Here is a 17,586-nt window from a genome sequence, read left to right on the forward strand (position 1 = left end):
TTGCGTGTGGAGGCTGAAGAGATTGGGGAGGCACTGAATGAATACTTTTCGTCAGTATTCACTCAGGAACAGGACATTGTTGTCGATATGAATACTGAGGCACGAATAAATAGAATGGATGGCTTTGAGATATGTAGAGAAGAGGTGTTGGAAATTCTGGCAAGGGTGAAAATAGATAAGTCCCCTGGGCCTGATGGCATTTATCCTTGGATTCTCTGGGAAGCAAGGGAGGAGATTGCAGAGCCATTGGCCTTGATTTTTGTGTCCTGTTTGTCTACAGGAGTAGTGCCAGAGGACTGGAGGCTAGCAAACGTGGTTCCCTTGTTCAAGAAGGGGAGTAGGGATAATCCTAGTAACTATAGGCCAGTGAGTCTCACTTCTGTTGTGGGCAAAGTCTTAGAGAGAATTGTAAGGGATAGGATTTATGCACATCTGGATAAGAATGATGTGATCAAGGATAGTCAGCATGGTTTTGTGAAGGGCAGGTCGTGCCTCACAAACCTTATTGAAATCTTTGAGAAGGTGACTAAGGAGGTAGATGAGGGGAAAGCAGTAGATGTGGTATATATGGATTTTAGTAAGGCGTTTGTTAAGGTCCCCCATGGTAGGCTACTGCAGAAAATACAGAGATATGGCATTGAGGGTGAGTTGGAGGTTTGGATTAGGAATTGGCTGGCTGGAAGAACACAGAGGGTAGTAGTTGATGGCAAAGGTTCATCTTGGAGTTCCGTCACTAGCGGTGTTCCGCAAGGATTTGTTTTGGGACCATTGCTGTTTGTCATTTTTATAAATGACCTGGAGGAAGGGTTAGAAGGTTGGGTGAGCAAGTTTGCGGAGGATACGAAAGTCGGAGGTGTTGTAGACAGTGAGGAAGGATATGGCAGGTTACAGCGGGATATAGAAAAGCTGCAGAGCTGGGCAGAAAGTTGGCAAATGGAGTTCAATGTAGCTAAGTGTGAGGTGATTCACTTTGGTAAGAGTAATAAAAAGATGGATTACTGGGCTAATGGTAGACTACTTGGTAGTGTGGAAGAGCAGAGGGATCTTGGTGTCCATGCACACAGATCTCTGAAAGTTGCCACCCCAGGTAAATAGTGCAGTGAAGAACGCATATGGCGTACTGGCTTTTATTGGTAGAGGAATTGAGTTCTGGAGTCCTGAGGTCATGCTGCAGTTGTATAAGACTCTGGTGCAGCCGCATCTGGAATATTGTGTGCAGTTTTGGTCGCCATACTATAGGAAGGATGTGGAGGCACTGGAACGGGTGCAGAGGAAGTTTACCAGGATGTTGCCTGGTGTGGTAGGAAGATCGTATGAGGAAAGGCTGAGGCACTTGGGGTTGTTTTCATTGGAGAAAAGAAGGTTTAGGGGTGACTTGATAGAGGTGTACAAGATGATTAGGGGGTTAGATAGGGTTGACAGTGAGAACCTTTTTCCACGTATAGAGTCAGCTATTACAAGGGGGCATAGCTTTAAATTAAGGGGGGGTCGATATAGGACTGATGATAGGGGTAGGTTCTTCACTCAGCGAGTCGTAAGTTCATGGAATGCCCTGCCAGTAGCAGTAGTGGACTCTCCCTCTTTATGGGTATTTAAGCGGGCATTGGATAGGTATATGGAGGATAGTGGGTTAGTGTAGGTTAGGTGGGTTTTGATCGGCGCAACATCGAGGGCCGAAGGGCCTGTACTGCGCTGTATTCTTCTATGTTCTATGTTCTATCTCCCTGGCAATGTAAAAAATTACTCAACTATGTCCCATCCCCTAAGAGAGAAATAATTACAAGCTGACAAATTACCACCCCCTCAGTCCCATCACGACAATCAAATTGGTGAGAATTCTTTCTGCCAGAGATGTCAAGCAGCAAAGAAATAATCGGCTCAGTGTGGTTTTCCATAGGTCCCCATGTGGAGATTGTGCAGTTGTGGAAATGTCACTGGATTACCATTCCAGACCAGGGTAATTCATTGACTGCTGGTGAAAGTTGACAAGAATCAATAAAATAAAGAGATGTTAAATCTGGTGCCAGTAATAGTGACATTGAAGCCCATGTCAGTTATCAACATACATTTTCTGTCCCATTGTACTTTCAAGAAGTGAATCTCCCGTGCTTTCCTTGTCTTGCCTAAATGGGACTTCCATATAGATACACAGCCATGTGATAAACTCGTCAGTGGTCTCCGAAACTGCAAGGTCGTTGTATCAAACTGTTCCGAGGTCTTACAGGATGAACCCAGACAGAACACTGAGCACCAGCCTCTGTATCAGAAAAGGGAACGGGAGACACAGTCCGTCGACCCATCAGAGACCTCCTTCCTAACATCTGAGAGTTTGTAACAGCATTTACTGAGCTTTCCCACAATCTGCGCAGAAACAATAGACAATAGAGAGTAGGTGCAGGAGTAGGCCATTCTGCCCTTCGAGCCTGCACTACCATTCAATATGATCATGGCTGATCATCCTTAATCAGTATCCTGTCCCTGCCTTATCTCCATAACCCTTGATTCCACTATCTTTGAGAGCTCTATCCAACTCTTTCTTAAATGAATCCAGAGACTGGGCCTCCACTGCCCTCTGGGGCAGAGCATTCCACACAGCCACCACTCTCTGGGTGAAGAAGTTTCTCCTCATCTCTGTCCTAAATAGTCTATCCCGTCATTTTAAACTGTGTCCTCTGGTTCGGCACTCACCCATCAGCGGAATCATGTTTCCTGCCTCCAGAGTGTCCCATCCTTTAATAATCTTATATGTCTCAATCAGATCCCCTCTCAGTCTTCTAAACTCAAGGGTAAACAAGCCCAGTCGCTTCAGTCTTTCAGCGTCAGGTAGCCCCGCCATTCCAGGAATTGACCTCGTGAACCTACGCTGCACTCCCTCAATAGCCAGAATGTCTTTCCTCAAATATGGAAACCAGAACTGCACACAGTATTCCAGGTGTGATCTCACCAGGGCACTGTACAGCTGCAGAAGGACTTCTTTGCTTCTGTACTCAATCCCTCTTGTTATGAAGGCTAGCATACTATTAACCTTCTTCACTACCTGCTGTACCTGCATGCTTACCTTCATTGACTGGTGTACAAGAACACCCAGATCTATTTGTACTGCCCCTTTACCTAAATTGATTCCGTTTAGGTCGTAATCTCCCTTCCTTTTCTTCCCACCAAAGTGGATAACCATACATTTATCCACATTAAACTGCATTTGCCATGCATCTGACCACTCTCCTAACCTGTCCAGGTAACCCTGTAATCATCAAACATCCTCATCACATTTCACCCTGCCACCCAGCTAGTATCATCAGCAAATTTGCTAATGTTATTATTAATACCATCTTCTGTATCATTAACACGTATTGTAAAAAGCTGCAGTCCCAACACGGATCCCTGCGGTACCCTATTGGTCACTGCCTGCCATTCTGAAATGGAGCCGTTTTTCACTACTCTTTGTTTCCTATCAGCGAACCAACTTTCAGTCCAAGTTAGTACTTTGCCCCCAATACCATGTGCCCTAATTTTGCTCACTAACCTCCTATGTGGGACTTTATCAAAAGCTTTCAGAAAGTCCAGGTACACTACATCTACTGGATCTCCCTCGTCCAGCTTCAGAGTTACATCCTCAAAATTTTCGAAAAGATTAGTCAAGCATGATTTCCCCTTCATAAATCCATGCTGACTCTGACCTATCCTGTTACTACTGTCCAGATGTGTCTTAATTTCATCCTTTCTCACCATGGTGTGCATCTTTCTCACCACTGAGGTCAGACTAACTGGTCTATAATTTCCTGTTTTCTCTCTCCCATCTTTCTTAAACAGTGGTACATCGGGAAAAGGGTAGGTCATCCAACACATTGAGCCTTCCCCACTCTAGTCTTTGGCTAAATATCTCTTCAATTGACTTTTCCCAAACACTATATACACTATAGCCTTTGAAGTGATTAACTATCTGGATAAAAAATGAACTTCGGTCCGTCCATTTGGTGAAGAAGTCAACAAAGGTATACACATAAGCCTCTTCACAGAGAAACAGGTTTAAATCAATTCCTTTTGAAATGTTAACCGTTATTTGATTTTTCCAAGCAATGTGCTCAATGTCACGCCTATCCACATTGTTCTTCACCTGCCACGTATTTGCCCATTCCCTCCAATTATCTCAATCACCTTTGAACTTCTTTACATCCTGATCACCCACTCACAATCTCAATTTGGGGCCATCAGCAGATTTGGAAGATTACATACAAAGCCATTGAACAAATGTTTGATATGTATTCTGAATAGCTGGGGTCCAAACATCAATTCCTGGATTGTCATACTAGTAATTGCTTTCCACTCCAAAATACATAGAACTGTTTATGCTGATAAACATTTTCCTTGAAACTGTCCCATTCTCAACCCATGCCAGTATATTAGATCTAGCTGTTACACACTGTTATGGACCAGGACAGACATCCTCAAATCACTTCAAGGAAGTAACGCAGACCCAACCTTTTCTTATTGACTTAAGCAGGTGTAAGGTGGGTATTCAAGAGGTGATGCAGCTGAATGAAACACAAACACAAGAGGATAGCAGATAGAATAACTTAACTATCTGAAAAAAACAAATTATCTCTCAACTCCAGATTCAACCCAGTGAAACTCTTCTGCACCCCATCCAATGCCAGTACATTATTTCTCAAGTAAGGCAGCTTAAACTTCGTACAATACTCCAGGTGTGGTCTCACCAGCACCCTGTACAGCTGCAAAATAACTTACCTGATTTTAAATTGAATCCCTTCAGCAATGAAATACAACATATCATTTGCCTTCCTCAGTACTTGCTGTACCTGCAGACCAACCTTGTGTGAATCATGCACAAGGACACCCAGGACCCTCTGCAGAACAGCATGCTGCAACGTTTTACCATTCAAATAAGAATCCTTTTTACTGGTACTCCTAACAAAATAGATGAATTCACATTTACTGACATCGTATCCCGTCTGCCAGACATTTGCCTACTCACTCAAAGTATCTGTGTTCCTCTTAAAAAGTTTCATAGATCTCTGCACACTTTGCTCTGCAACACATCTTCGTGTCATCTGCAAACTTTGACAAACTACAGTTGCTCCCAACTCCACATCATTGATATAAATTGTGAATAATTGCAGCCCCAACACTGATCCCTGAAGCACACCACTAGTCACTGATTGCCAGATATGAATAGCAATCATTTAGACCCACCCTTTGCTTCCTGTTAGTCAACCAATCTTCTAACCATACTAATACTTTACCATAACGCCTTCCATTGTTATCTTCTGCAGCAGTGTACTGTGTGGCACCTTGTCGAAGACCTTTTGGAAACATAGATACACCACATCCAATGGGGCCGCATTGTCTACCTTGCTCATAATATCTTCATAAATTTCCAAAAGACTTGTTAAGTATGACCTGCCCTTCGGGAAACAATGCTGTGCCTGCGCAATGGGCCGATTTCTATCAAAATGCCTTGCTATTTCTCCCTTGATAATAAACTCAAGTATCTTCCCCATTACACAGATTGAGCTAACTGGTTTCTAATTCCCCATCTTTTATCCACCTGCCTTTTTAAACAGTGGCGTCTCATTTGCTGTTTTCCAATCTGTTGGGACTGCCTCAGAGTTCATCAAATTTGAGAAACTTACCACAATTGCACTTGATATTTCTCCCGCTATCTTTTTTAGTACCCTGGGATGCATTTCATTCGGGAACTTGTCTGCCTCTAGATTCATTCACTTACCCAACACGACCTCCTCCATAATAATGATTATGCACATTTCTTCACCTATCCTCATCTCTTTGTCAATTACTGGCATGTTATTAGTGTCTTCCACGAGAAAGATCGATACAAAATGCCTGCTCAATGCCTCAGTCATTTCATCATATCCTACAACTAAATGTTCCTTCTCATCCTCTAAAGGGCCAACATTTACGTTAGCCACTCATTTTCATTTTATAAATTTAGGGAATAATTTGCAATCTCTTTTCATATTCTGTGCTAGTTTTTTTTTCTTGTGTTCGATCCTACTTTTCTTTATAGCTCTTTTCGTGGCTTTCTGTTGACCATTAATGATTTTCCAATCTTCTTGGTTCCTGCTGTTCTTGGCCACTTTGCATGCCTTCCCTTTAAAGGTGGTAGCCTCGCTTATTGCTGAGACACCCGATGCAGATTACCCCTTTTCTTAGAGTCTTTCCTTTTCACTGAATATACTTTTGCTAAGGACTTTGAAAAATTCCTTTGAAATCCTCCACTGCTCGTCAACTCTCACCATAAAGTATTTGTTAGTAGTCAACTTTAGCCAATTCCTCCCTCATTCTGTTGTAGTGTCCCTCATTTAAGCACAGGACCCTGGTATTGAATTTTATCTTCACACTCTCCATCTGTATTTTAAATTCAACCATACTGTGATCATTCCTTCCAAGTTGATTTCTAACTTTGAGGTCATTAATTATTCCTGTCTCATTTACACAGGACCAGATCTAGCATAGCTTGCTCCTTATTGTAGTGCTTTTATGTTAGAGCAGTCAAACCCAGACATTTCGGATTCACTGCTTTTAAGACAACTTTGAAAAACAAAACAAGGACAGCATGACAGCAGGCCATGGGCATTTATCAGATTTCAGTCCAAATATTTTCTCCAAAACTGTTTATATACTGATTTGATTGTATTTCCTGTTTTTCTTTCAATAGACCAAGAATTGCTTGGAAGTTTTATTTTTTTCTTCTTTCATGAGGGCAGAACTGAAGTAGTCGCTTCATAGTCTGACATTTTCCTGATCTCCATTCGCTGGTTTTGGATTGTAAGGAAGCTACAATTATATTTGCCAACATTTCACCATGGTATATTGTACTTTGAGAAGCTTTTACATTTCACGCTTGTTTAATGTACTTTTCTGAAACCCCTTACGTGCTGTCTTAAGCTGTTCAATGACTGACCTTCCACAGCCATACAATCACAGAAGCATAGCCTGTGTAGCATCAAAATTACAGCACGATATATATTACTCCAACTTTACTGCATCAGTCCCATAGCCATGAATAGTTTGACACTTCAAGTGCTCGTCCAAACACTTTTTAATGGTTGTGAGGTGACCCGTGATAGCTCCACCACCATCCCCCCACCGCCCCCCCCCCCACCTCAGGAGGTGCATGTCGGATCCCCTCACCCTCTGGGTGAAAAACAATCCCTGAATCCTCTCTAAACCTCAAATCCTTCTTTTTAAACGGGTGCTCCCCTCTTCTTGGCCCTCTGACTAAAAGGAACAGCTGCTGTCTATCCACCCTGTACATGCCCCTCGTAATTTTATCCTTCTGAATCACGTTCCCCTCAGCTTTCTCTGCTCCAAAGTAAACAAATGGAGCTTATGAAATCTTTCTCCATAGCTGATATGCTCCATACTTGGGAACATCCTGGTGAATCTTTGCACCCACTCCAGAACAAGCGCATCCTTCCTGTAATGTAGCTCCCACAACCCCAAATAGTATTCCATCTTGGCCAAACCAAAGTGCTACATAGCTCTTGTAATCTATGCCTCGATGAGTAAAACTATGCCTACTGTTTCCAATGATTTCTTATGTAACCTTTCTGTCTCCCCCGTTACATTCACGGATGTGTGGAGAAGCACCCTCTGAGCTTCCTGGTGTGCTGCCATTCATTGTGTACTCTTCTGTCTGGTTCCTTCCTCCAAAGTGCATCACCTCATATTTATCAGGGTTACATCTGCCATTGATCCACCCATCTGACCTTTCCATCTGTATCTTCCTGTAACATAAGACCTTCCTCCTCACTGCCAAAAACCAGCCAATATTTGTGTCAAACACAGACTTACTGATCACACTGTCACTCCCCCTCCACAGTCACACCTGCATCATTTATAAATACCACAAACAATAAGGGACACAGCGCTGATCATTGTGGTACTTCAGGGGACACCGTTCTCCAGTCACACAAATAGCCTTCTACCACCAACTATTTTTGGAAAAATTTTCTCTAACACTGATCTGAAACACACTGGTCTATAATTCCCTGCTCTATCACTACAACCCTTCCTATAAAGGGTGTTCTCCAGTCCATGGGCACCTCACCTGTAACCAGATTCTATTTAAACATTAATATCAGCGCCTTTCATTCCTTGTCTCCAACAGCAGCCTGAGATGTAACTGATCTGGACCTGGGGATTAGTTCAATTTTATACCAGCCAATACATCAATCCCTGCTCACATCTTACATCAATCTGTTTAAGAGCTTCCCTGTCCAACTTCTTGAATTCTGTAACTACGTTCTCCTTTTTCCAAGTAAACAGACGTGAAGTTCTCATATAACAATCAATCAGCGTTCTCCAGTTTCACACACAGATTCCCGCCTTGATCCCAGACCAAGTCTCCTCAGTAGACCATCGTGCCATCTGAGAGATTAATCAGGAGAATGCCCATTCAGTATATGTGACCAGAATATTTTACTTAGATCAAGACATCAAAATTCTTCAAGAAATATCTTCAAGAAAACAATTGTAAATTATAACTTCCCTTTCATCAATACAGAACAACTCTCTTGAAATTCACTATTACTTACTCAGTGTCCAATAGGTTGCAACAGATTCCCTACTGTGGATGACAACTAACTGGCCTGTATTCCTCCACTCTCCCACGTCTTCCCTTCGTAAATATTTGAATGCATTTATAACCTTCCGAAGTGAATACAGAGAACTACAGTGGTCCCTTTTGCAATCAACATGTGTATTGGTGTTTTCTCTGAAATTTCACTTTGAATTATATCCGGTCTGTCAGACTGATCAATCCTCATCCCAGTTCTGTTTCCAAATACGATGTCGTAATTGTATATGAATGGTTTTAGTCTTTAGTTACAAAGGTCCCATGGTGACTTGGTATATCTGGGAGATTTTCTGGATCTTCCTCTTTGAAGACAGACGCAATGTCACTGTTTCATCTCCTTGTCATTATTCTGTTCTCTACAATAAATTCTCGTATCCACGCATTCGCTGTGCCACATTTGATCTTGATTTCATTTTCCTTTCAAGTATCAACAGACGCTTTTCGCCAGTATTTATAATTAACAAAGAAAATCACAGCGCAGGAACAGGCCCTGCAACCCTCGAAGCCTGTGTCTATCCAGATCCTCTATCAATATCTGTCGCTTATTTTCTAAGGTTATATATCTCACTGCTCCCTGCCCATTCACGTATCTGTCTGGATACATATTAAATGACTCTTTCGTCCCCGCCTCTACCACCACCGCTGGCAATGCATCCCACCACCAATAACCTTCTGTGCAAAGAACGTTTCAAGCATGTCCCCAATAAACGTTTCCCCGATCATCATGAATTCTTGACCCCTAGTAACTGACTCCCCCACTCTGGGAATAAGCTTCTTGCTATCCACCCTGTTTACATCTCTCATGATTTTGTAAACCTCAATCAAGTTCTCCCTCAACCTCCGTCTTTCTAATGAAAATAATCCTAATCTATGAAACCTCTCTTTATATGTCGTTCTCTCCATACTAGGCAACATTCTGGTGAAAATCATCTGCCCTCTTTCCAAAGCATCCAGATCTTTTCAGTAATGTGGCAACCAGAACTGTCCACAGTATTCTGAATGTGGCCGAATCAAAGTACTATACAACTGTAGTATGGCCTGCCTACTCTAGTACGCAATAGATTCCAACAGGTTCCCTCCTGTGGGTGACGAGTTAACTGGTCTGTGGTTCTCTACTTCTTAAATTGTCAGAATGCAGGAAGGAAAGTATGCTGTATGCCTTCCTGATCATTCTATCTTCCTGCCACTTTCAGCGAACAATGGATCTGAACACCCAGATCTCTCTGCACATCAATTTTCCCCAGGGCTTTTTCCAGTTACTGTATAATTCGTTCTTGATTTGGATCTTCCGAAATGCATCACCTCGCATCTGCCCTTTCTCCACCAAAATCTCCAATCTATCTACATTCAGCTGTGTTCTCTGACAGTCCCCTCAACTTTCTGCTACTCTACCAATCTTAGTGTCATCTGCAAACTTGCTAATCAGACCACCTATACCTTCCTTCAGATCATGTAAGTACATCACAACAAACACTGGTCCCAGCACGGATCCCTGTGAAACACCACACAGAACAGTTGTCCATTTTGAGAAACTCCCTTCCATTACTGCTCTATGTCTCCTGTTGCCCAGCTAGTTCTCTAAACCATCTAGATCATGTTAGAAACAAAATCAATAAAGTTTAGACGAGCCCACCAAAACTGGAAACAAGACAATTTATTCTAAAATCTTGCAAGGACCCCAATTGCAAAGAGCAATTGAAGTGAAGAAAATTCGAATTACTACAACAGTTATACCTTTGAGTTGCGTGAGGTCATCTCTCCAGACTCCTATATTACCCAATCTTTCTTATTAATTTCTGCCCCAGCCCTAGCTAATGCTCCACGCTTATTGCCCCCTTCTCTCCAAGTTGGCAACCTTCCCCTCTGCAAGTGCTGACACAAGGCTAAACTTGTGTCTTGATGTTCCCTTTTCACTTGTCCATTCTCCAGAGGTACATCAAGATCTGATTTAACATTTTGTATCAATTCTGCTGGTACATTCCATCCTCGGATATTTCATTAAATTGTATCATTTTGTATAGCCCAAGCATTCCGGTTATCTCAGCCTTGTGCTGAAAACATAATTTTTAAAAAGAATTTATTTAATTTTTAAAAAGAACATATTTACTATAACAATACACATCAAAGTTAGTATTTAATTAACCACAATTATACACTGAAAAGTAGAGAACTCTTCCCTAAGTACCTACATTACCTCTTTTCTGGATGCTTTTTCTATATCAGCAAAAACAATACATTTCCCCCTTTCTAACAACTCCCCCCTTTTCTTTTACCATTTGTTGTTTTTGCAATTTTTATTTTCTGCTCTCTTTTAACCTTAGGGTGTACAGGTTCACAATCTTGTCGTTTCTGCCCTTCTAAGTCTGTTTTTTTCTCAAACTCTAGGAGTAATCTACCATACTCTCTTACTTGCGCTTGAGCTATAGTCATTACCATCATAGATTGTTGTCCTCCCAAAGACATTACCAGCTTAGTCATTATCCATTTTAACACGTTAAATCCTATCAGTAAACCTACAATTATTATTAATACATGAATGCCTAAATGAGCTAACCATTTTCCCAACCGGTCAGTGTCCAGTCACTCCATTCCCATCTTTCACCTTTTTGGATTTATCTGCAATTTATCTTTTCTTGCTTATCTTTTTCTTTACTATTTCTGCCTTATCTTCCACTATGGAAGAGATGACTGGGATGAAGGTGCAGCATTCCTTACCAATCAGTGCACAGGTTCCCCCTTTTTTGGCCAAGAGATAGTCTAAAGCCATTCGAGTCTATAAAGCTGTTAGACATGTTGCCATCATTTCGTTGGTTATGGCCGATATCTGGGATTGACTTTCTCCCATTCTGCCGGTGGTATCATTAATTAAATTTTCAAGGGCAGCCGCCAGTTTCTGTATTTCCAGCCCTGCCCTTGTCGTGCCAAAGCTTGGGAGTAGTGTCCACAGCTGACGTTCTCCTTCAGGGACCTCATGGGTCTTACGTCTTATCCCCCACCCCCCCCCCCCCCCCCACCCCCACCTTCCTCGGGTTGGGCTCATGTTTTTCTATTCGGAGGTGAGGGACTATATAAGCAAGGGATCATCAACCACTCCAGCCTTTCTTGTTTTGAGGCAACGCTTATTCACTGCTCCTTTTAGTGGGAAATTCTGAGGCTATTGATAACAGCTCGAGTTTTCGGGCTGGTCTTGGGAACCATCCTGCAAACGTATACGTACTCCTTTCATATTCCCACTTGGGACTATTTGAGCCCGAGTCAAATTGTTGTACATCGTATACTTCCTCTTTCGTGAGCGGTATTACCGAAGTGGGGGTTCCAGATTCATCATGGTGTGGAATTTCTGCACAGACCCGACAGTTGGCAAGTCTCTCATGTTTGGCATAATTTTGACATAGTGTAGTAAAGTGATTTTTCCCGTTTCCTTGAACAGTTAGTACTACCAACGTTATAATACTATATCAGTACCCACCCATCTCTGAACTCTGCCTATCACCCTATCTTAATCTTTTAGGGGCCAGGGAGAGATGAGTCCACGCAACCCTTACAATCAATAAAATATGTATCATCAAACATTAAAAGAGTCTTTCATCTTAGTTCATTCCCTCTTTCTCAGTTTAACTTTCAGAGGGTTGTCTGTAGGATGAGCGAGCCACTCCGCCAATGGGGCGTTCACAGGATGCCTGACGCGAGTGTGATGACTCCACCCTTTCTCAGCAGTTATGATAGCTGTCCCAGTAATCAGGAGAATTAGGAATGGTTCCTCCCAGCTCGGGTGGAGTTTAGTATCTTTCCAGGTCTTGCTCAGGACCCAATGACCCGGTTGTCGAACTGAAGTGGAGGTATCTGAGTCAACAGACCCTTCTTCCTAAAGACAGACTACGAAGAGCCGAGCGCCACAATATAGTTCTTTAAAAAACTTATTATTGAACTCTGTAGTTGGAAACTCCCCGCTTCCACCCAAGAAAGGTACTTGGTGCAGTGAGGGTTACACATGGAGAATGGCGCTAAGTCCCACAGAGATCTGGAAAATCCCAGTCTCCATCCCTGGCCTGTGCTGCTGTGTCCCTCTGGAGTGGAGAATGCTGTTGGCTCAGGATCTGGAGTAGCTGCAAGAGCGAGAGACATTGACAGAGGCAGCAATTAGACCCACACAGTGAGGGATACCACATGGAGAGAGACTGAGTGATATCAGCAGAGTGCTGTGCGCACAACGACGGAAGGACACACACAGCGAGGGAGGGGGGCACGCACGTACACAGTGAGGAGGGAAACGCATACAGACAGTGAGGGAGGGAAATGCACAGGCACAGCGAGGGAGGGACATACACGCACAGTGAGGGAGGGACACGCAAACAGCACGGGAGGGACACACACAGCGAGGGACGGGGACACGCACACACTCAGCGAGAGGGGTACACGCATGTACACAATGAGGGAGGGAAACGCATACAGACAGCGAGGGAGCGACACACACACAGCAAGGGAGGGACACACACACAGCGAGGGAGGGACAAACACACACAGCGAGGGAGGGACACGCACACACACAGTGAGGGGTGGGACACACACATGCGGCGAGGAAGGCCCAAGCAGACACACAGCGAGGGAGGCGCACGCACACACACAGTGAGGGAGGCACACACACACAGTGAGGGAGGGACACACACACACAGACACAGCGAGGGAGGGACACACACACAGCGAGGGAGGGACACACACACACAGACACAGCGAGGGAGGGACACACACACAGCAAGGGAGGGACACACACACAGCGAGGGAGGGACAAACACACACAGCGAGGGAGGGACACGCACACACACAGTGAGGGGTGGGACACACACATGCGGCGAGGAAGGCCCAAGCAGACACACAGCGAGGGAGGCGCACGCACACACACAGTGAGGGGGATATACACAAAGAGCAAAGGAGGGAGACACACACACACACACACACATACACAAACACAGAGCAAGGGAGGGACATGCGCACACACAGCGAGGGAGGGACACACACAGCAAGCGAGGGACATGCACACACACGGCGAGGGAGGGACACACACACATGGCGAGGGAGGGACATGAGCATGAAAATGAAAGGAGACATGCACACACAGAGTAAGGGGACATGCACAGACACAGCAAGGGAGGGATACACGCACACAGCAAGGGGGCCACACACACAAACAGAAAGGAAGAGGGACACACACACAGTGAGAGAGGAACGTACGTGCGCACACATGCACACAGACAGACAGCGAGGGAGGGACACGCCCACTCACAGCGAGGGAGGGACACACTCACACACAGCGAGGGAAGGGCACCCACACACAGCGAGGGTGGGAAATGCACACACACACAGTGAGTGGGGGACACGCGCTCAGAAAGCGAGAGAACTCGCACACACACAGCAAGGAGGGACACGTGCTCAAAAAGCAAGAGGTGGACCTGCACACACAGCGAGGGGAGAGACGTGCTCAGAAAGCGAGAGGGACACACGCACACACACACTCACACAGAGCCAGGAGGGCCACGCACACACACAGCGAGGTAGGGACACACAAACACACACACACACACACATCGAGAGAGAGACACACACACAGTGAGGGAGGGACACACAGCAAAGAGGGGGACATGCAAATACACACAGCTAGGGAGTGACACGTACACACACTCAGCGTGGATGGGACGCGCACGCACACGCACACACACACTCACACAGCAAGCGAGACACAGACACACACACACAGAGGGATGGAGAGACACACAGTGAGGGGGATACACGCAGACAGACAGCAAGGGAGGGACAAGCACACACGGCGAGGGAGGGACACACACACATGGCGAGGGGGATACACACAGACACCGGCGAGAAAGGGACACGCACACACATAGAACATAGAACGTAGAACATAGAACAATACAGCACAGAACAGGCCTTTCGGCCCACGATGTTGTGCCGAACTTCTAACCTAGATTAAGCACCCATCCATGTACCTATCCAAATGCCGCTTAAAGGTCGCCAATGATTCTGACTCTACCACTCCCACGGGCAGCGCATTCCATGCCCCCACCACTCTCTGGGTAAAGAACCCACCCCTGACATCTCCCCTATACCTTCCACCCTTCACCTTAAATTTATGTCCCCTTGTAACACCTTGTTGTACCCGGGGAAAAAGTTTCTGACTGTCTACTCTATCTATTCCTCTGATCATCTTATAAACCTCTATCAAGTCACCCCTCATCCTTCGCCGTTCCAAGGAGAAAAGGCCGAGAACTCTCAACCTATCCTCGTACGGCCTACTCTCCATTCCAGGCAACATCCTGGTAAATCTTCTCTGCACCCTCTCCAAAGCTTCCACATCTTTCCTAAAGTGAGGCGAGCAGAACTGCACACAGTGACGAGAGAGGGACACACACACACACACACAGCGAGAGAGAGACTCACACACAATGCGAGGGAGGGACATGCACACACACAGCGTGGGAGGGACACACACACATAGCGTGGGAGGGACACCCACACAGCGAGGGAGGGACACGCCCAAACACAGTGAGAGAGGGTCACACACACACAGACACAGCGAGGGAGGGACACACACACAGCGAGGGAGGGACACACACACAGCGAGGGAGGGATACACACAGTGAGGGAGGAACACACACACAGTTAGGGAGGGACACACACAGTGAGGGAGGGACACACACACAGTGAGAGAGGAACACACACACAGTGAGAGAGGAACACACACAGTGAGGGTGGGACACACACACAGTGAGGGAGGGACACACACACAGCGAGGGAGGGACACACACACAGCGAGGGAGGGATACACACAGAGCGAGGGAGGGATACACACAGTGAGGGAGGGACTCACACACAGTGAGAGAGGAAAACACACAGTGAGGGAGGGATGCGCACACAGCGAGGGAGGGAGACACACACAGCGAGGAAGGGACACACAAACTCAGCGAGGGAGGGACACACACCCACAGCGAGTGAGGGACACACACCCACAGCGAGGGAGGGACACACACCCACAGCGAGGGAGGGACACACACCCACAGCGAGGGAGGGACACACAAACACAGCGAGGGAGGGACACACAAACACAGCGAGGGAGGGACACACACACACAGCGAGGGAGGGACACACACAGACAGCGAGGGAGAGACACACACACAGCGAGGGAGGGACACACACACAGCGAGGGAGGGACACACACACACAGCGAGGGAAGGACTCACACACTGCAAGGGAGGGACACGCGAGGGAGGGACACACACACACACACACACACACACACAGTGAGAGAGGGACACACACATAGACACAGCGAGGGAGAGATACACACAGAGCGAGGGAGGGACACACACACACAGCGAGGGAGGGACACACACACAGTGAAGGAGTGACACACACAAAGCGAAGGAGTGACACACACACACAGTGAGGGAGGGACACACACACAGCGAGGGAGGGACACACACAAACACAGCGAGGGAGGGACACACACACTCACAGCGAGGGAGGGACACACACACAGCGAGGGAGGGACACGCACAAACACAGCGAGGGAGGGACACACACACTCACAGCGAGGGAGGGACACACACACACAGTGAGGGAGGGACACACAGACAGCGAAGGAGTGACACACACACACAGGGAGGGAGGGACACATACAAACACAGCTAGGGAGGGACACACACACACAGCGAGGGAGGGACACACACACAGCGAGGGAAGGACACGCGAGGGAGGGACACACACACACACACACACACACAGTGAGAGAGGGACACACACATAGACACAGCGAGGGAGAGATACACACAGATCGAGGGAGGGGCACACACACAGCGAGGGAGGGAAACACACACAGTGAAGGAGTGACACACACAAAGCGAAGGAGTGACACACACACACAGTGAAGGAGTGACACACAGACAGTGAAGGAGTGACACACACACACACAGCGAGGGAGGGACACACACACAACGAGGGAGGGACACGCACAAACACAGCGAGGGAGGGACACACACACACAGTGAGGGAGGGACACATACACAGTGAGGGAGGGACACACAGACAGTGAAGGAGTGACACACAGATAGCGAAGGAGTGACACACAGACACAGCGAGGGAGGGACACACACACAAACACAGCGAGGGAGGGACACACACACACACAGTGAGGGAGGGACACGCACAAACACAGTGAGGGAGGGACACACAGACAGCGAAGGAGTGACACACAGACAGCGAAGGAGTGACACACACACACAGCGAGGGAGGGACACACACACAACGAGGGAGGGACACGCACAAACACAGCGAGGAAGGGACACACACACAGCGAAGGAGTAACACACACACACAGAGAGGGAGGGACACGCACAAACACAGCGAGGGAGGGACACACACACTCACAGTGAGGGAGGGACACACACAGCGAGGGAGGGATACACACACACACACACACAGCGAGGGAGGGACACGCACAAACACAGCGAGGGAGGGATACACACACACACAGCAAGGGAGGGACACACACACAGTGAAGGACGGACACACACACACACAGTGTGGGAGGGACACACACATTGAGGGAGGGACACACACACGAGCGAGGGAGGGACACACACATGCAGCGAAGGAGGGACACACACACACGCAACGAGGGAGGGACACACACACACGCAGCGAGGGAGGGACACACACACACACAGCGAAGGAGGGACACACACACACACAGCGAAGGAGGGACACACACATAACAAAGGACGGACACACACACAGCGAGGGAGGGACGCACACACACAGCTAGGGAGGGACGCACACACACAGCGAGGGAGGGACACACACATACAGCTAGGAAGGGACACGCACACAGCTAGGAAGGGACACGCACAAACACAGCGAGGGAAGGACACACACAGCGAGGGAGGCACATACACACA

This window comes from Chiloscyllium punctatum, chromosome 50 (genome assembly GCF_047496795.1).
Source record: "Chiloscyllium punctatum isolate Juve2018m chromosome 50, sChiPun1.3, whole genome shotgun sequence".
In the NCBI taxonomy this organism is placed as follows: Eukaryota; Metazoa; Chordata; class Chondrichthyes; order Orectolobiformes; family Hemiscylliidae; genus Chiloscyllium; species Chiloscyllium punctatum.